Here is a 21,146-nt window from a genome sequence, read left to right on the forward strand (position 1 = left end):
ACTGTTACAGAAGTATAATGTTCATTTACTGCAAATAAATGAAATATACGTAAAAATCTGCACAAGGCAGAAAACACACTTCCACATCAGAAGACAGACACATTAAAAAGCTTTTAAATCAACTAGTAAGTCACTTCAACTAAATGTTGGGAAAAAGTGGTACGGTTTTCATATTTTTTCAGAGATTTAGGATAGATCAGGCTGAGCATTTACTCCAGTAATAAAAAAATAATAAAGCAAAGAAAATGACATCTTAGGAGCAGCTTTCTTTCTCACTCATTATTTTTATTAATTTAATTCTTTTCTAGATTAATCATTCAAAGAAAAATGGTTTTCAGTGACTCATCTGCTTTGTTCCCAGCTATTTCTGTTTATGAAAAATTACTAAATAAATCTCCAGTATGTTTGTATTTTTCCACAGGTTACACTTTCTGGCAGAGGTTACATTTCCCTCTCTGTGCTTACTCATCTTTATAGCTGCAGATCCTGCCGGGTGTTTTGGATAAAAGTATTTTCTAAATTGCACAAGGCTGAACACTTATCTCTAAAATCCATGTGGAGAGGGATGCTTCCATCTGAACAGACCCTACATCATATAAGCCTTTTCCCCTGATAATGTGAAACCTACATTCAAACACATCTACAATAAAATAGGGCAGGGTCTCACTTCATGTATTCACTGTATAGTTCATGAATATATGGACACGAGAACGGAGGCTTGCTGCTAGTCTGTAATTACTCTGTTGGTAGCAATCGGAACTATAATTATCCACATTATTCAATTGATTGTATATGGACACACCAATCACAATTAACCAGAGATGACAACGCAGTTTTATTCTGAACAGCTTTGGTCTCAATTATTCTACATCATAAAATTTATTCTTTAAAACCACCTTTTATATAAAAATGACTTGTGCTTTAACATCAAAGCTCTCAGAGTTTATAACACTTGCTGTGTTGTGTGAGTTTTTCCAGAATATTTTCACAGATCCTGCTAGTTACCTTTTTAATTAATTGGTATAAATCAGAATTCATTTTTCATTGTGGACATTTTTCAATTTTCATTTCATTCATAGCAAGTCACCCTGTCCTAAACTACAACACCACTACCAGGCTTTGTACAAGTAATTGTGTTTTTATGCAACTCTTCTCATTTAGACTAAAAGGTTGGTTTGACTGTTGGATTTTTATTAATTAAAGAGATGATATGGCAATCTGGAGTGCTCATTGTGGCCCTGTTGTTGCTCAGAGGTCTCCTAAAGGTGATAAATAATAGTATTCAGCCACTTCTAGAAGGAGTAAATTTTTTATTTTTTATTTGTACAAGATCTGTTTGACTTTAAATTAGCTGAGTCCAAACACTGAAGAAATGTTTTTCTACCCTGATGAGTGGGAAGGGTTTTATTTTGTTTGGTAGCGGTCAGAGCAGCAGTAGCTTCACGGTTCACATTTTCTCAGTCATGTAGATGTGTTGTGTTTAAAAACTATTATTATTGATGTGGTTTTTAAACTTGTATGCACTTTACATTTTCTTTTGTGTTATGAAAGAAGTTTTTCACATTCAAAAAAAAAAAAAAAAAAAACTTTTAAAAGGTACATGTGTTATGGAATGGATCTCACAGAGACAGATCGTGAAGAATGCAGATTTATTCACTCCAACGTAAACAGTACTTAGAAGAAGAATACTCAGGAAACAGTCTTACAGATTCAGAGTCCAGGGTTCAGGGGTCGGCCAGGATTTCTAGACCAGGATAGGAAAGCTTGAACGTCCATCCGAAGCTAAACGAGGTCCGACAGCGAGAGATCCAGCATCAGTGGTTTAAGAAGGTATCCTGGTGATGGGTAACAGGTGTGGACAATCAGTACTCAGGGGAACGGCTTCGACAGAGCGTGGCAGGATCTGGTGCAGGTGTGACAGTACCCCTGGGGATGGTAGCCAGACGACAGGCTCACTGTAACCCCCAATAACTTGAGGAAGGACTGCCAGTACCGGGAAATGCCAGTACCACGATCTGAAACAATGTCCTCCGGTATCGGAACACATGCTCAAAGATGCCTCGGGCGGTATCAGCTGCTGTGGGAACACTGGAAAAGGGGATCAGCTTGCAGGCCTTGGAAAATCTGTCCACAACAACCAATATGCAGATGTTACCTCAAGATGCAGGGAGATTGGTGATATAGTCCACCCCCAGGTGGGACCAGGGATGCTGAGGTAACGGTAGTGGTTGTAGTTTTCCCTCTGGTAGGCATCGTGGGTTCTTGGCTTGAGCACAAGCAATGCAGCCTGCAGCGAAATGTCTGACCTGAGCAGCCATCCCAGGCCACCAGTATCGAGGCTGTAACAGCGCAACTGTGGCTTGAGCGCCAGGGTGACAGGTGCCCAGATTAGCATGTGCCGCTTCAATGAGGGGTATCCGTAAATCCGGGTGCACAAAGAGGCGACCAGGGGGAGTGTCTGGATGAGCAGGATGGTCTCTCAAACCTTCCAGGATCTGATCATCCAGTTCCCAGTGTAGAGCCCCCACCGTAACCTGTGATGTTAAAATGAGTTCTAGGGTCTCAACCTCCTCTGCTCATTCGTGGATTCTGGATAGGGCATCAGCTCGGCTGTTCTTTGAACCTGGAATATCAGTGATGGAGAAGTCAAAACGGGTAAAGAATAGAGCCCATCTGGCCTGGCGTGGGCTCAGTTGGCGAGCCTCTCGAATGTAGGCAAGGTTCTTATGGTCGGTCAGAACCATAAAGGGATGTTGGGCACCTTCAAGCCAATGCCTCCATTCCTCCAAGGCAAGTTTGATGGCTAACAGTTCTCGATTCCCAACGTCATAATTTCTCTCGGCTGGACTGAGTTTCTTGGAGAAGAAGACGCATGGTCGGAAGCGGGGCAGGTTGTCTGGTCTTTGGGATAGAATGGCGCCTACGCCCGTGGTTGATGCATCTACCTCCACGTAGAATGGACAATCAGGATCTGGATGCTGTAAAAAAGGTGCGGAAGAGAAGGCGTTTTTCAGAGACAAAAATGCTTCTTCCACCTCGGGAGTCCAGGAAAGTTGACGTGGTTTGTTCTTTAGCAGGGCAGTAAGGGGGGTAGCAAGGATGCTGTAGCCATGGACAAAGCGCCTGTAAAAATTTGCAAAGCCCAAGAAACGCTGCAGGGCCTTGATGTTTTCTGGTTTGGGCCAGTCTAAAATAGCTTGCACCTTCCTTTGATCCATCCTCACACCCTCAGTCCTACAACATACCCCAGAAACTCGATGGTAGACTAATGGAAAGAGCATTTTTCGGCCTTCAGGAAAAGGTGATGTGCTCGGAGACGTTGGAGTACGAGCTTCACGTGGTGGATGTGATATGGGAGGTCAGGGGAGTAAATGAGGATATCATCAATGTACACCATAAGGAAATGATTAAGCATGTCACGGAAGATCTCATGCATGAATCCCTGGAAGATGGACAGAGCATTGGCTAGACCGTACGGCATGACCAGATACTCGTAATGACCGGTGGGAGAAGTGAAGGCGGATCTGGATGAGGTTCCAATTTGGAAAAGACCTTGGCTCCTCTGAGGTGTTCTAAGGCTGCAGGTACTAGAGGAAGAGGGTATTTATACTTAACTGTGATATTGTTTAGGGTTCTGTAGTCCACACATGGTCTTAACCCACCATCCTTTTTATCCACAAAAAAGAAACTGGAGGCTGCAGGAGAATTAGAAGGACAAACGTATTTTTGTGCCAGGGCTTCTGTTATATAGCCCTCCATAGCCTTTGTGTCCAGGATGGAGAGAGGGTAAATCCTACCAGCGGGTAATTTTCCCTCTAGGAATGAGGTCGCTGGAGCAATCCCAGGAGCGATGTGGGCGAGCAGCCCTGCGAGGACAAAACACATCACTGAACTGGTTGTACTCCAATGGAATGTGCTGAACTGATTTACTGTTCGGACTTTCCACCGTCGTGGCACCTAGGGAAAGCTGACGTATGTCTAAGAGGAAAGCAGGAAGGAGAGCAGGCTGAACCCCACTGCAATATCTCACCACTGCTCCAGAAAATGACAGGATCATGCTTTATTAACCAGGGCCAGCCCAGGATGACGTCATACGCAGAGTTTTCTAACACCAGAAAGGATATTTCTTCTCTGTGTAGACAGCCGACCTGGAGGGTTACCAGCGGGGTTTGAAGGTGGAAGGATCGCTTTGTGATATTTTTACCTGTGACTGTCTGAATGTAGAGTGGTGTAGCACAGCGTTGGCAGTGAAGTTGGAGACGTTTCAGTGAGCTGGAGAGGAAGTTCCCAGCAGAGCCTGAATCAAGGAGAGCTGTTATCGTTAGAGAACCTGCGGGATACATCAATGTGGTGGAGGTTGTAAGAGGTTTGGTGAAGTGTGAAAAAAGTGAAGCCACACTCACCTGAGGATGTGGAGGACGCATGGGGCAAGTGTTTCTTCGGTGGCCGGCCTGGCCACAGTAAAGGCAGAGACTGGAAGTCTGACGATGCTGGCGTTCCGCCGGATGGAAACATAGGGTATCCACTTGCATCACTTCTGGCTCATCTACGGTGGAGGTGGTATCCTCCGGATTAGCATCCCGAAGACAGCTGTCTCTTTGATGGGCTACTCGGATGGCGAGTTGGATGAACTTTTCTAATCCTAAACTGTCGTCATAGGAAGACAGGTTCTTGTATAGTGGAATACCCTTGTGGTAGTCTGAAAACTTCCTGGAAGTGGCGCACAAATTGGAAGTAGGATTGGGTAACCGTGCTGTCCTGCCGAGTGATCCAGCATCAGTGGTTTAAGAAGGCATCCTGGTGTTGGGTAACAGGTGTGGACAATCAGTACTCAGGGGAACGGCTTCGGCAGAGCATGTCAGGATCTGATGTAGGTGTGACAATGTTTTTTATAGAAATGGAAAATTGCACTTTTGTTCCCCCCCCTTTGTCCTGGTGTTTGAGCTGATTTTTCTCTGCTCTCTGGCATTTAATTCACTAAATTCACCAGTCAAATGACAGAAGATAAAGTACAGTTTACTACAATTATTATAATAATTACTGCAGTAAAGCAGCAAGTGTTTGATGAATAATCAGTCAAAGTAATTGCAGAAAATATTTAAGCAATTCAGTTATTTTCAGCTGCATAAAATATCTCCAGCTATAACAATCACTTTAACATGTAAAATTATAAATGGAAAAAAACTGATGTTTGCAGATCTGTGTGCATCCTGAAGGAAGGACAACTGGATATATATCTGCTCAGGGTTTTATTAATTCCAGATAAAGCAGAGTAATTTATAAATTTGTTTAGAGAACAATTATTTTAATTATTGATTAATATGGCAATTATCTTCCTTTTGTTTAGCTTAGCTATACAACAGCATGTTCTGTAGTAAGTTATAAGGAAGACAAACAAGCTACAAAACACATTAGCCAAAGAAGCCACCACATAACAGCTTCAACACTCCTGAAATGACCAGAAAACCAACAAACACAAACTGTAGCAGCAGTATAAAGGTATAAACATGCAAACCTTTCAGACATGCGCTTGTTTATTCAGAGATCAGAGCAGAACTGAGCTTCAGTGCAGATGTGTGGAAGCCATTCTCGTGATAACAGTGCTCTCCTGATAAACACTGCTTAATGCATTCCTCCCCACAGCGCTCCCATCTATATTCCTCTGACTCACACAGGCTGGTAGTTTATATTAATATTCTTCCATACTGAATCTACCTCAATAAAACAGCCATGTGAATAGAAAAGGGATCTTGGCAGTCCATAATTATCTATTGTTAGTCTCCTCCCTGTCACATGGGAGGGCCATGACTCCTCCCCACCACACACTCGTGTCTCACCTCCATCAGGAGAATTTAGCACCTTGCTCTGCCTCTCTCTATTACTCCATTCATAAGGTGAGCAGCGTAATCAAGCCGCTAGCTCCTTAATCATGCTGCTAAAGCCTGCCGACAGCTCAACCTCTGCTCCATCCATAGCATGCCGCTTGATGACTGATTGAGGCCACAGGTGGTGCTGCTGGTAATACCAGTTGTGAGTCCTCACTCTGCTCTCTCCTGGCCTCTCTGTCGCTCTGGAATAATCAGTGTGGTTGTAGGATGTGGTCCATGGAGCAGGTTAGAAAATGGATTTGTCTTTAGGAAAGAGGCAAAATCCAAAGCTGACCGGTTACGGTGGTGAAGTAAGCAACATGCAAATTCAGCAGAATTTTTTCTCTGTTGTCATGTTTAACTTCAGTGTTTTGCTCCATTTATTTTCACCGCTCACACTAATTAAAACCAGCTGGCTTCTCATCTACCTGTATTTGTCCAGTAAGCTAGCTATCACTCTCACCCCACTCTGCCTTTTGAACTTTGAACTAAGAAACAAGCACGTAGACCCAGTTCTGACATAATAATCGCAGAATTTATGATTAGGAGATGTGAAATCAGTATGTGGAATCAAAAGGCAGAGATCTCCTGACACAATACAGTTAGTCCAGCAGGTAAATATATTAAAAAGATGGTAACACTGTATTTCATGTACGTCTATCACTCTGTGCACCAGCATCTGAGAAGAAAAACTACTCAAATGCAAGTTTCAAACATGCGAACGCATAAACTACACCAATCACCTGCAGCATTTTAAAGGCAGAAAAAAAATTAATCTGCAGAAGAGACATTAAAACAAAATTCACTTCCTTCAACTACATTGTAAAGGAGGAGCTTCCACCCATCAACATTAATCCCTAATCATCCAAAATGCTGAGTTAGTCAGAAACAGTGCGTGTTCAGTTCACTAGAAGTGACACTAATGTGTCATCCAAAGAACTTCAGTCACTATAGAACTAAATAAATTAGTATCTATCTAATCCTAAAGTGAGTACTGATATGCAACGCTTTAATAAACACACAATCTCTCTTACAGAAGTACCAAACAGCTGAACTGGCTCTAAAGGAAATGTTTAATATTGTGGGCTGCGACTTTCTGTTTTAAACAAGCTCTTTGACATCATAATGTTGTTTTTTTTTCCTACTATTCCACTCTGTGACAATTTTTCTTAAAAAATGTAGGCCATTTCTTAAGCTGTCTGTTTATGACCATTATTTGTCTGCATTGCAGTCAAAGTTTAAAAAAAAAAGCACTAAAGCATGAAAGATTTCATATAGTGCTCTTAAATTTTGCATTGGTGCTCCAGTTTCAGTGAGACCAACCAGAGCTCTGAATGGGAAAAGTTAGGTTGTAGTTTTGTAAAAAAAAAAAAAAACAAACAAAAAAAAAAACTATATGCCTTTTAAAGGTTTTTTCTCTTATTCTTATTTTTCTCTTTCTATTATTAAAATTGCTAAACTGAGTATTTCTGTTAACTCTTTAAAACTCTGATCAGCATCAAGGGGGATATAATATATACAAAATGCTAGCGAGCTTGCTGTGGTCAGGGCAACAAAAGTAGTCATAGCCCCTTTTTTCTTCTCACATGGAGGCTCTGACTTTGATAAACCGAAGACAAAAAGAGTAAACACTGATTGGTTTCATCATCCTTACGACAGCTGACTATTGGCTCTGGGTCCTGCGGCGTGGGCTGATGTCTACAGTACAGTCAAAAATAACACACTAGTCTAATTATATCAAGACTGAGATTATCAGAGATAATTATCCAGCACAGCCTGTAGGGTAGAGTAACACCTCTCCTCCATATTGTTACAGTTACAGGCTTGACCACTGGCATTTAGTTGTAGTTTTTGCAGTGGACCCCAGAGCATTCAAGGTAAACTTACTATTACTGGCAATGAGCAAGGATTTAATCAGCTAATTTCAGAGTGTGCTCTCGTATTTCAAACCCCATTTAAACATGCTACCTGGTGTATATAACCAAACGTAGCAAAAAAGCCCCTGATCTGAGTCAGGTTGCATTTTTCCAGGGTGTTACGGTTTCCTTCTGGAGGGATGAGTGTTGGGTCAGTGGGTTAACATGTATGTGTTTGACCAATGATAGACTGGTGAACTGTCCAGGGTTTTAGCAGCTGAAAAGACAAAATGTTGAGCAGGGACATGCGGTGAAGTTTACGGTTGGTGAGGCACTGATTTACAATTGTAAGAACTGAAAAGAGCATCTTGTTTCAATATTCATTCAACAGCATGCAACTGGTAATGCTTCATATCCTACCAGCATTCCTCTTTCAATTACACTCACACACCCAGTGTTACTAACTCTTCAGTGAGAAAAGTAGCTACTGGCTGTTCTAAAAGTCACTAGAAACTGCTAAATGACATCATCTAATGTGCATAATAGCCTGGTACATGGAGGCTGCTGTGGAGAGAAATGTCATGGGAAAGGCAAAAATGGACGAAGACAAGCTAAAGATTTTTAAAAAGGCAAAACTAATAAAAATAAAACAAATTCTTTGGTTAATATTTTCTTTTATTCTAGTTTAATTTTATTAAGTATAGGTTGTTTTCTAATTAAGAGGCTGCAACATTTTACAACACTTGTTTTCCTCCACACTCTTCATTAGTAGACATTAATATCTGACGGTAAACCAGCGCGAGGTCATCCTGCACCAGCTTTGAATGTTTCATTTTCAGCCTAGTCATGAAATAGGTGATCATCTTCTGCTCTGAATGCAGCTACTGCTGCTGCCAGAAGCCTCTTCTGCTTTTGGACAGGGGAGGGGCCTGCGCAGCAGAAACCACTCCCAATTGAGAAGAATAAACTACTTTCATATACGTCAGTCTACAAAAGTCTCCAATACTGAAAAAGTTGCTAGATTTGTCGCTAGTTGCTTTAAAAAAACAAACAAAAAAAAAGGTCGCTAAGTTGGCAACACCTACGCACCGTGTTGGTGTGTAAGTGCGCCCCCTTGAGGTGAGGCAGAGTACTGTTTGCCTCAACCTGCTGACTTTTCTCTGCACTTCATTAGATGATAAATGGGAACATTTCTCTCACAAATACATTAAATACATTACATAGACTGTAGAGAGTCATGGTGTATAACAAATATTTCTGTAAAGTTCATATTGGCAACAAGGAAGGAGGAGGAACAGAAAACGGCACGTGTCATGCAACCCGGTTTGTATTGGATGGCACAGTCAGAGCTGAGGCACAGCTTGCCCATGCCTCCACCGGGGTTTCTGCACTGGATTTGATCTGGAAGTATTCAAATTTGGCTATTTTTACTTAATAAACTGTCAAAAATGTGTTAGAGTCTTACTGAAAATGCATTTTAACACAGATCAGTGGAAAATATTAATATTTATTGTATGTTTTTTTCTTGCCACACCTGCCTCCCCTGACTGCACGTCACTGATGTTGTGGTTTAAACATTTTAACAGGAGGCATCTGTAATCTGCACAGGTCAATCTACAAATGCATTGCCTTGCCTTCAAATATTGTCAACAGTTGTAAAGCTGAAATAGTAACATAATATTATGTGTTTTTCTTGTGTTGTCTTCCTAAACTTGCACTCAGTAATCAAAACTTAACTTAATGTGTAGCCCATCAGACTGCAGAACACCGAGAGTAGGGTGATGAAAGCTAAATGAATCGAAAAATAACTAATCAGAAGTTATACAATCCTTCCTAAGGGGACCAAAATTCCCAAAATATATGGTAAGACATCTCAGATGAATTCACAATGACACAACAGTAGCGTCTACACCTATCTCTACAGACACGGACAAAATTGTTGGTACTTTTCGGTTAATGAAAGAAAAACTCACAATGGTCACAGAAATAACTTGAATCTGACAAAAGTTATAATAAAAAAAATTCTATAAAATTTAACCAATGAAAGTCAGACACTGTTTTTCAACCATGCTTCAACAGAATTATTTAAAAAAAATAAACTCATGAAACAGGCCTGGACAAAAATGATGGTACCCTTAACTTAATATTTTGTTGCACAACCTTTTGAGGCAATCACTTCAATCAAACGATTCCTGTAATTGTCATTGAGACTTCTGCACCTCTCAGCAGGTATTTTGGCCCACTCCTCATAAGCAAACTGCTCCAGTTGTCTCAGGTTTGAAGGGAGCCTTTTCCAGACGGCATGTTTCAACTCCTTCCAAAGATGATCAATACGATTTAGGTCAGGCCTCATAGAAGGCCACTTTAGAATAGTCCAATGTTTTCCTCTTAGCCATTCTTGGGTGTTTTTAGCTGTGTTTTGGGTCATTGTCCTGTTGCAAGACCCATGACCTGCGACTGAGACCAAGCTTTCTGACACTGGCCAGCACATTTCTCTCTAGAATCCCTTGACAGTCTTGAGATTTCATTGTACCTGCACAGATTCAAGACACCCTGTGCCAGATGCAGCAAAGCAGCCCCAGAACATAACAGAGCCTCCTCCATGTTTCACAGCAGGGACAATGTTCTTTTCTTCATATCCTTCATTTTTTCCATCTGTAAACATAAAGCTGATGTGCCTTGGCAAAAAGTTCCATTTTTGTCTCATCTGTCCAGAAGCTTTGTGGCTTGTCAACATGTAGTTTGGCAAATTCCAATCTGGCTTTTTTATGGTTTGTTTTCAACAATGGTGTCCTTCTTGGTCGTCTCCCATTAAGTCCATTTTGGCTCAAACAACAAAGGATGGTGCGATCTGACACAGATGTTCCTTGAGCTTGAAGTTCACCTTTACTCTCTTTAGAAGTTTTTCTGGGCTCTTTTGTTACCGTTCGTATTATCTGTCTCTTTGATTTGTCATCAATTTTCCTCGTGCGGCCACGTCCAGGGAGGTTGGCTGTAGTCCCATGGATCTTAAATTTCTGTATAATATGTGCAACTGTAGTCACAGGAAGATCAAGCTGCTTGGAAATAACTGAGACAACTCTTTCCTTTGCTTCCTCTGGTCCAAGTTGGGGGTGGTACACACCATGTCACCAAACAGCACAGTGACTACCTGTAGGCCCACCTGTGATGCCAATTAGTGAACACAACTTGGATTAACATGTCCCTTTGGTCACATTATTTACAGTCTTTTCTAGAGGTACCATAATTTTTTTCCAGGCCTGTTTCATGAGTTTATTTTTTTTAATAATTCTGTTGAAGCATGGTTGAAAAGCAATGTCTGAGTTTGATTGGTTACATTCCATAGAATTTTTATTTATTATTACTTTTGTCAGATTCAAGTTATTTCTGTGACCATTGTGAGTTTTTCTTTCATTAACCAGAGGGTACCAACAATTTTGTCCACGTCTGTAAGTGGACTGGATTCATCATCTAAAAAATGTTTGAACAAAACAATAAAATTCCATTCAACCCCAATGAAACGTCTCAGCATGGACCTGAGTGGAGAACCGACAGATCAGCCTGCTCCCAGAGGCTAGAATGATGTCTGCAAATTACATTTACAACACAGATATCTGAAAGAGGAAAATTAAACTAATTAAACTCGCTTGTTAAGTTTGTTTTTTGTTGTTGTTTTTTTGTCAGAGTCAGCTATCAGCACAGGAGACACTGAAAAAGCATCTTTGCTATTTGTTCTCATTGTTTCTGCCCTGCTGCAGCCATGCAGCTACTTAAAAAATCTGCACATAGCTGTTGTCAAGTTTTTCGGGTTTGCTCACCAATTAATTTCAGCATTTTATAACAAATTGTTTATTATTCATGTTGTTAAAAAAAGAATCTCTGTAACAGATGGTAATTCCAGTCTTTTTTGCTCATTAAGCCAGTGTTCAGCAATCCTTCAGGGAGTTCAGGGACCTGGATGTTGGTCTGTGTGACTTTTTAAAGGTCATTAGCTAAATCTTTGCCAAAGTGCTGAACAATTCTGATTCCTTTTTTTACATTTTTCCAGATTACGCCCACCCCCACACCAATATCAATAAAAGACAGGGACACATATATATTATGTAAATTATATAAAATGCTGACAACAGAGCATTAACTTTGTTGTCCCTTTGTCATGCTGTCCTGGCAGTCCTGACATCCAGACACTGCTGAGTGATCCCGTCCTAAACTGACTATTACAGGAGCCAGCACCTCTGCTTAACATGCACATTATCTGTTTTTTAGCTTTTCAGTGTGCTGCTAAAATGCAGCAACGGGAGGTCTCATCATGGTCAACCCAAGGTGACAAACTAGGATAAAAATGGTCCAGAGCAGGGCTGGACTATGATAAAAAATCTGCCCGGGCATTTTGAGCCGAGACTGGCCCACCAGGTATTGATGGAAAGACGACCACGCCTATGAATGAAAAATAACTGTCTAATGAGACTGCTTATACACTGCCTTGTTGATTTATATGTACTTGTCTCATAAACTTAAACCAACACTATCCTCCCTGTCCCATTATTCTATACAATACATAACAGAAACCTGGAGATATATAGATGATTAAAACTATCATTTTAGGAATACAGCTTGAAGTGAAACTAATAATAATAATAATAAAAGCAAAATTTGGAAACCTTTATTAGTCCCTTAGTGGGGAAATTGCTTTGTTGCAACAGTACAGGTGCAGTAAGCAGAAACACGCAGGTGATATAAAAAAGAACACACACACAAAAATAATAAATAATAATAAGTACAATATATGGTCTGACAGGTATTCAAAAGAAATAGAATTACCAAATAAGATGTCTTTACAATGGAACAAATATATAAATAAGGCAGCTAAGCCTCCTCTTTTCCTTTCACAGATAACAAGGTGACAAAACAAGATATTTCTATTGTATTCACGCAGTTCTATAGGTTTCCCTATATAAAGTAGAAGAGCCTAATTAGCCTGGTTGTAGTTACATGCATTTATAAGTAGATCTATTTTATCATGATGCAGTTAAATAAAAATTGCACAGAATGTAGATTTTACAGTATTTTGAAAGATCGTACTTTAAAAACTAACAACCACTAATTAAAAGTTTTTAAGGATTGCACCAGTAAAAACCATCAACAGTAAATATTATAGTAAACCTTGTAATACTGAAAAGCTTCCAGGATCTTTCTGTTGCTGTCAGATGATGTCTGAAGTGAAACTGAAGGATCTCACATGCAGCCTAAACAATGACATAGGCTAGGATAAGAATATTATAGACTCCTGTATGACTAACAATTACCCAAAGTTATTTATTTGTCGACTATAAAACAGTTGTCCATTTTTACTATTTAAAGTAATTCCCAGGATCATATTGGCAGTCATTATCTGCCTGAAGGGTTTGAAAGAAAAAAAACAAAAAAAAAAAAAACAAAAGAAAACAAAAGGCCCGGCTTAAAATCACTGGGCAAGTGCCCGGTATGCTCGATGGCCATTCCAGCACTGGTCCAGAGTCAAAGCCACTTTCATCACCTTTTTACATGAGTTATAATAGGTTAGTGCTTTCATTTACAGAAAGAATGGTTTACAAAGCAACACAGAAATCATCTGGTGTTGAAGGGATCCGGTTTGGTGGCCTCACGATTGGGTTTCTGCTTTTTGTAGACAATGTGGTTCTGTTGGCTTCATCGGGCCGTAAACTTCAGCACAAAATCCTAGACCATGGTCCTCAGTCAGAAAAGGGTGGAGTGTTTTTTCCAGGTTGGGAATGAGGTCCTGTCCCAAGTGGTGGAGTTAACATATCTTGGGGTCTTGATGAGTGAGGGAAGGATGGAGCGGGAGATCGACAGGCGGATCAGTATGGCGTCTGCAGTGATGGGGACTCTGTATCAGTCTGTCATGGTGAAGAAGGAGCTGAGCCAAAAAACAAAGCTCTTGATTTACTGGTCAATCTATGTTCCTACCCTCACCTATGGTCACAAGCTGTAGATAGATAGAGATCGCAAATATAAGCGGCCAAAATGATTTTTTTTCTGCAGGGTGGCCGGGTTCACCCTTAGGGATAGGGTGAGAAGCTTGGTGATCTGGGAGGGGTTCAGAGTAGAGTCACTGCTCCTCCCCATCAAAAGGAGCCAGATAAGGTGGCTCGGGCATCTGGTCAGAATTCCCCTTGGATGTCTCCCTGCCGAGTGTGCGGGGCACATACCACCAGGAGGAGGACCCAGGGAAGACCCGGGACACGCTGGAGGGACTAAATCTCTCAGCTGGCTTGTGAACGCCTTGGTATCCCCCGGACGAGCTGGTGAATGTGGCTGGGGAGAAGGAACTCTAGGCTTCCCTGCTTAGGCAGCTGCTACTGCTACCCAACCCGGATAAGCGGAAGAAAATGGATGGACAGATGGTGACCAGCAACCTCAACTAATAAATAAAAGTAATATAAAATAAATGCAAACAAAATGCTATCTAATTAAAACGGGTTACTGTTTCACATAAACATGCTGCAAGTCTCTCCTTCTCAGCCCAACATAAACCATAAACAATAACAACTCGTGAGACGGCGCTGGGGCAGAAAAGCCGATCAGCTGATCGCCTACAGTCCAAATCCAAGGAGCAACAGAAGAGGGAGGAGGGTAAGAGGATGAGGAGAGGAGGGAGTCGCGCAGCACTGAGACTTAGAGAAACTGGAGCAGCAATGTTTGTGCAAAAGTTTAAAAATCAAAAACAACAGCGAAAAGTGTGGGTGTTGAGCCCTTTCACCATGAAAAGTGTGACTGTAAAAACATGGATGAGATTCCCATGAACAACAGTATGTCCAAGGTGACTGTGGCCCCTGACAAACAAGTCACATGTAAAGCTCGCACAGCTGTCTTATGAACGGTACCCGACTCATGTCGTGACAAATCTTTGTGGCATATGTCATTTTTTGAAAGCGCAATGTGCAGAAATATGGATCCCATTCTTTTTATTTTCAGCTCCGGAAAGGCTTGCCATACATGGCGCTATTAGACTATTTTGGAGCCGAAGTTACAGTTTCATCATTTGCAGCTGCACGTGTAAACTGGTTGCAAAAAGCATATTATTGTCACTGACAACAGCAGAGGGGACGTGTTTGTGGAAATAATAACGGTTAAATGACAGCTATGGTTGAGAGCAAGAGGTCTTCATTCAGCAGTTGCCGATCTTTTTTTTCCTTGCACGCATGTATTCCGCTTTTTTTTTTTCTCTCGTCACTAGTCCCATCATAAGTTTTTATTCAACAGGTGAAAAAATGAAAAAAATGCTGTTAAATTTTATTTACCTGAATTTAATACCTTTACGCACACACAAACACACACACACATTCACACAGACATCATCATGATCATCATGTATGGTCAATTTTTATTCTTATTTACATATTTATTTATGTATTTATTACAATAAATGTGTGATGTGTTTTAAAAGCTGTCTCCTCATTGCAATGTTTAAAAAAAAGTCAGGAGCTCTTCGGGAGAAATCTCATAGTATTTGTCATTGTGTGAAATATCCTACACTGAAAGAGGGTAGACTTTCATTTTTAATTTCACCCTCTATTTTCCTTTTATTAGCATTTACAAAGTACTTATTATGTCACATATAATAAGTTAATCTAAGTCTCAAATTTCCCCAGAATAGGCATTAAAAATCTCAAAAAAAGCCCCTCACAGACGGTTCTTTCTACAATGCCGACATGAACCCTGGTTTTACCCTCGTCCCCGATGGCTGTTCCTGGAATCTTTAAAGTAACGTTTAATCTAAATGAGCTGCTGCTCGATTCAGAGAGCAGCAGAAAGAAAACTACCAGGAAGGTACACCTGGTATAGAAAAAAAGATATCGTCTTCCTGAACATGGTGATCATAACTCTGGTGATCTAACAACGGGTGAACAGTGCAGGTAAGGTTGTAATCAAGACCATCTGTGGCCCCTCCAACACAATTTTGTTGTGTCAACAACTGCTGTGCATGGAGATACTCATGTAACTTCAGAAATGTTTTTTAGTGATCAGACCAACAATAATGAAAACAGAAGTCGCATAAAAACATTCTTATTAAAGGTGCAACATGTAACTAAAGCTCAATCACAGAAAAACTTATTATATCATTAAAAAGTGTGTTTCTATTGGTATCTTATCAATTAGCTGCCATATGTGTGCTTCCATATTTACTACGGTGTCTCTGCATGGACAAACATCTGGGTGTGAAGCGAGAAGCCAGAGCTTAAAAACTGCAGAGCTGGTTTTGTTTGATAGGAGCTAGAGCACCGTTTGGAATAAGCAGTGCCTTAAAGCAGAGGTGAAAAAATACTCTTATTCTGTACTTTACTCTTTCACTCTTGTATTCAACTTCTTTACTTGAGTAAAAGTAAAGAAAGTACAACTTCTCAATTCTAATTAAGTACAAAAAATAAAAAGTAAAAAATGCATTTGTTTCATCGAATGAAACAATACTTCTTTGTTAACTTGGCAAAATCAATAAGGTTTTAGACACAAAATAATAGTTTCCCTGTGTTAACAACCTTTACAGTGTTGGAACAGAGAAAAACAGAAACTGTTCACTGAACTGAAATTGATTTGTAAGCACCTCATACTAAAAGCAAGCCAAGTTTTGCCAACCTGGCTTTACTCCAGCAGGAAAATGAGTTTTCCATTTCAGGAACACAACATGAAACATTATAATCAGCATCAAAACTTCAAGTGTTTTGGAGTTTTTTTTTTTTTTCCTTTGTACAAAATTAACCAGTTTCTGCAACTCTACCAAAACCTTTTATTCAGCTTAAGCAAATGCTGGTTTTCAAAGTTCATTGAATCAAGACAAGCCCTTTTGAGTCTGAAAATAAGTCCTGCTATGATTAAAAGCCTCTTGCAGGAAGCTGAGGCAGGTAGGGGTGTGTTGAGCTTGAGTGGCAAAGTGCATATTGCTGGGAAAGATTTCAGGACATCCAAGATGTCAGCTGCGCAGACCAGGTAGGACTCTAGCTGCTTGGAGTATTCTTGTGCACTGTCCTGCTTGATAGTGGAAAATGGTAAATGGTATATGGACTGTACTTGCATATTTTCTAGTCATGTTGACCACTCCAAGCCTTTTAACACTACATGTTGCATTCACACACTCATAGATCTATGGTTATATACCATGTGCTTTCTCCCACACATTCATAACCCGATAGACGCATCGTGGGGTTCAGTGTCTTGCCCAAAGACACTTCAACATGTAGTCAGGCTGCCATGTAGAAGTCCTCCTCCCCTGAGGAATGGGAAGGGTCACTTGGACAGACCAAAGGTTGCTCTTTCAAATGATCAAGTCAAGGCCTATGGAAATCAAAAACAAAGAGGGATTACTCTGAAATGTTTTCAAGTCATATGCTTTTGGAATACATAAAAGTAAACGCATTCAAAATTCCTGCTGCTCTCCATTAAGAACTTTTCATGTAAGCTCATACTTACTATGCATATATATATATATATATATGTGTGTGTGTGTGTGTGTATATGTGTGTATATGGGTGTGTGTGTGTGTGTGTGTGTTGGCTGTGAAGAGATTTTACTCCATGTGTTTCCATAATAGCTGTTTTTCTCTACTTTGGGTAAATGTCAGTGCAGTTTTTGTTAAAACACCAGGGTTTAAACAGAAATGTGTCCTCAGCAGAGGAAAGTAGCACCTATGCAACCTGACATGATAATATGTTAGTGCTTTACGTTGCCTTGTATGTCCGAGGGACGCTATACTTCCTGCTTTGAATGATTACAGTCATTTCTAACAAATTATTGTTGAGTGTTTTAATATAACACAGCAGAACATGAAGGGAGAGGGAGGATAGAATCTGTGATACACAGCCAATGGCTTTAGTCCAGACAGTTAAGTTGTTTCACGGGGAGCGGAGTTTCTTTTTATTTGCTGACAAAGGAAACCGAATATAATGCAACTGCTCACTGGAAATGTGGCTGTACTGGTTGTGCATAAAAAGGTAAGAGTAAGGAAAACAGATGGTGATATCAATAACTAACCAAAGCCACGCTGATGCTGGGCATCAAGGTTTCCCAATGCTTTTTTTAATGAGAGAACAGCTTTCATACTTGGCATCATGCTGTTCAGGTTCATTTTGTACCAAATACTCTCAGGCTTAAATAGAAAAAAATGGTAACAGAGATAACACATTATTTTTTGTCTGAACAAAGGACAAGAGGTGGACATCTGGCTTTTTCCACTCGTCTATGAACATTACAGTGAACCCTGAAAACAGTTTCTGAGCTTGGGTCACCAGAGGTCCACACACAGCCATCTCAAGCAGCTTATTAAAAGGCTATGACAAAATGTTAACATTAGATGGTTTTATTTAGTATTTAAGTCTTTACATTGCTGTCAGAAAACTTGAAGCAATGTTCTTTTACATGCATAGAAACAAAACTAAAGAGAAGCTAATGGTAAATTAAAATCTACACCCAACTACACCTCAGAGACTAAAGCGTATTTCTGTTTTAATGCCCTGCAGTCACCATGGGGCTCATGCTTTGCATTGAGGGGCAGCAGTGGTTCAAGAGTTGAAGTATTATCCAACAATCCAAAGGTAGTTGGTTTAATCCTCGGCTTCCAAAATCCACATCTTAGTATCCTTGGGCAAGACAGTGAACTCCACATGACTCTATACTGTGTGTGTTTCAAATTTGTGTTTGCTAAATGAATAAATAATGATGTTTAGATATGTTTTTTTTATGATTATTAAGTTTTTGTTTTTAAAACAATCACACATTTGGCATAAACTGGGCCTGAGTTTGTTAATGGAACATGCCATGGAATTTATTTCAGCCATTTGCCTGCCTGACTGTCCATCTGGACATGACAGCTTTCAGTTTTCTCTGAGTGTGACCTCAGAGAAAACAACCAGCAGAGCAACAAAATCCTCTATTTTTAGATTCCCTCATTTCCATTTAGGAACCAAGCAACAAAAAAAAAAGAAAAAAAAGAAATCTCAAAAATGTGTTCACCATTTACACAAAACATGAAGGTCCCCCATCTTTGGATTTCTCTGTCTACTAGAGCAGGATGCCAGCTTTACACCCAGCCTCTGGTGGAACGGGCTGTGGGCCAGCCGGTCGTCATTAGTAGAATTTACTCTTCAATGCCTGTCGCTTCTAAACGCTGGACCAGATGTGATGACCATCTCCTGGGTTGCTAAACACAGTGATGTGCATCCTGCACCAGGGGAAACCATTTCTAGAGGGCAGCTCTATCATTGCCAAGAGGAAACATCATACAGCTCTCTCCAACTTGACGGCTTTCAGCCTAAAAGCCAGCTGTTAAGGGAGAAAGCCTGAAAGCATAGAGGAAGAGTAGTCCTGTGGTATTTTGAGGAAAACAGACTCCTAAATTATGTAAAGGAAGAACACAGTTGATTTTTACTGAAACTTATCTGTAAAAAAATTGCCATTTTCCTGGACTCTGTTGTTACCTCATCTCTAGACTCAAAACCTGTGTTTCCATTACCCCCCGAACTGCACAAAACCTAAATATCGCAATAAAAAACTGATGATGAAAAAACCTAGATTTAAAAAAAAAAACTCAAATATAAGTTTTTACGCTCTCATGAGGTGGATTTTCAGACATGTCGACATAAAACTATATCACAAAAGTGCAATGGAATCACTCTTTTCACATTTACACGTCACCAGACGTGACATGGGGGTCACGTGACCAGTTGATTTCTGCCGCAATATGTATGGACGGAGGAGAAGACACAGATCACTTTACAAATAATTAAAGAGAAAAATTTAACCACCATCCTTCATGGCAAACAACAGCGAAATGCCGAGTTTTACAAGCAATTGGAAATCTCCATCCTCCTTAAAGTGCAGTCTCGGGGGATGAGAATTTACGAGAATTACAGCTTATGCGCTAAACACCATTCAATGGAAATATCTGCAAATTGCAATAGCACTGTGTCATGCTTCTCAGTTTATGTTCTTGTTTGTGTTTGGGTTTGGTTATGTTCTTTCATGTTCTTGGTTTTTAGTGTTTAGGGTCATATTTACTTCTGATTCTTGGTTTCTGTGCATTAGTTCATCTGGGTTAATTAGCTGGGTGATTCAAGAGTTGACAGGGGGAGTATGTCTCCTACAATAAACCCTGCAACTAGCTTGTTAATTTCAGTCTTACCCGCTGCTGCGCTCCAGGAAATGTTGAAAAAAGCTTAGCTTGTTTAGGCGGTCGGCTGCTGAATGACTCTTTTCACTGACTGGCCAGCAGGATCTTTCACCACAAGTTTGGACTGAAACTGGGCTGAACTGAAAATAATGTGAATATCGCCACTGACCAAAAGCCCGTATCACCGACTCTCCAGCTCCACCTGTCTTTTTTCTTGGTTCGCACATACCATCAGCTACGTCAAGCAAATCGTTCTCCATGGCAACATGCCCAGGTAAGCACACACAGGCAGCAGGATGCCTGCACCACTTAAAACAGATCAGAACTTTACACATAGGCAAATATGGCTCGAGTAACGCAGAAAAACACATAACGTTACAGTAACGATTTCAAACTGAACTAACCCCTTATTTCCACCTGGTGGAGCACGCACCCAGAACGTGTCAAACTCAACAGTTCAGATAGGGGCAGACAGGAAATCAGACATGAGAGCATTGTAAAAACTTCTGGTATCTTTCAAAATAAAAGCCCCCGTGCAGAGTTGCACTGCTGAACCATGTAAACATTATATGTTTACCAGTCGGGGGGTCTCAGTGTTTGGCTTTTTTTTCCCATCATAAACGACGAGACGTTTATCCTGGAAGTGCAGAATCACAAGATTCTCCAATTCTCCTGTGATTTTGTGATCTCATGGATCTTGCTAGCCAGACTGCACTTGCAGGCGCTCCACACCTGACACACTCCCGGTGTGGAATGACGTGCCATGGAGGTCGGAACATAACCGTGGCGCAGACGTAATGAGGAAATGAGGGGTTGGTCAAATGAACCAAACCTTTTAAATACCTAAGTCCCCTCCTCTCTTATGATGTTGCTGCATTAATACTTACTGAAGGAAAAGACAAGACAAACAATGAACAAGAAAACTTGCTCATTTATTGGTTAATGCAAGACTATTTTTCTTTCCACTACATAAGATGCGATCCATTTCTTGCATTTGGTTAACTAAAAGACGGTTTTTAGGTAGACCAGAGTTTACTTCTTTAATCTGCATGAGGGTTCGATTGTACATTCACACCTCCTGAAATGATTGTAAAAAGAGATTACAGTAATATAGTATATAACTATATTATAATATAACTATATACATTCTAATATGACAGTGTATATTTAGTGTTTCTTGGGTTTGGATAATATTTATGGCATTCTGTTTTCTGCTTTATGTGCTTTCACTTTTGTTTGTGTTTTGTCTAATCCTCTCCTTAA

Source organism: Melanotaenia boesemani, chromosome 7 (assembly GCF_017639745.1).
Source record: "Melanotaenia boesemani isolate fMelBoe1 chromosome 7, fMelBoe1.pri, whole genome shotgun sequence".
NCBI lineage: Eukaryota > Metazoa > Chordata > Actinopteri > Atheriniformes > Melanotaeniidae > Melanotaenia > Melanotaenia boesemani.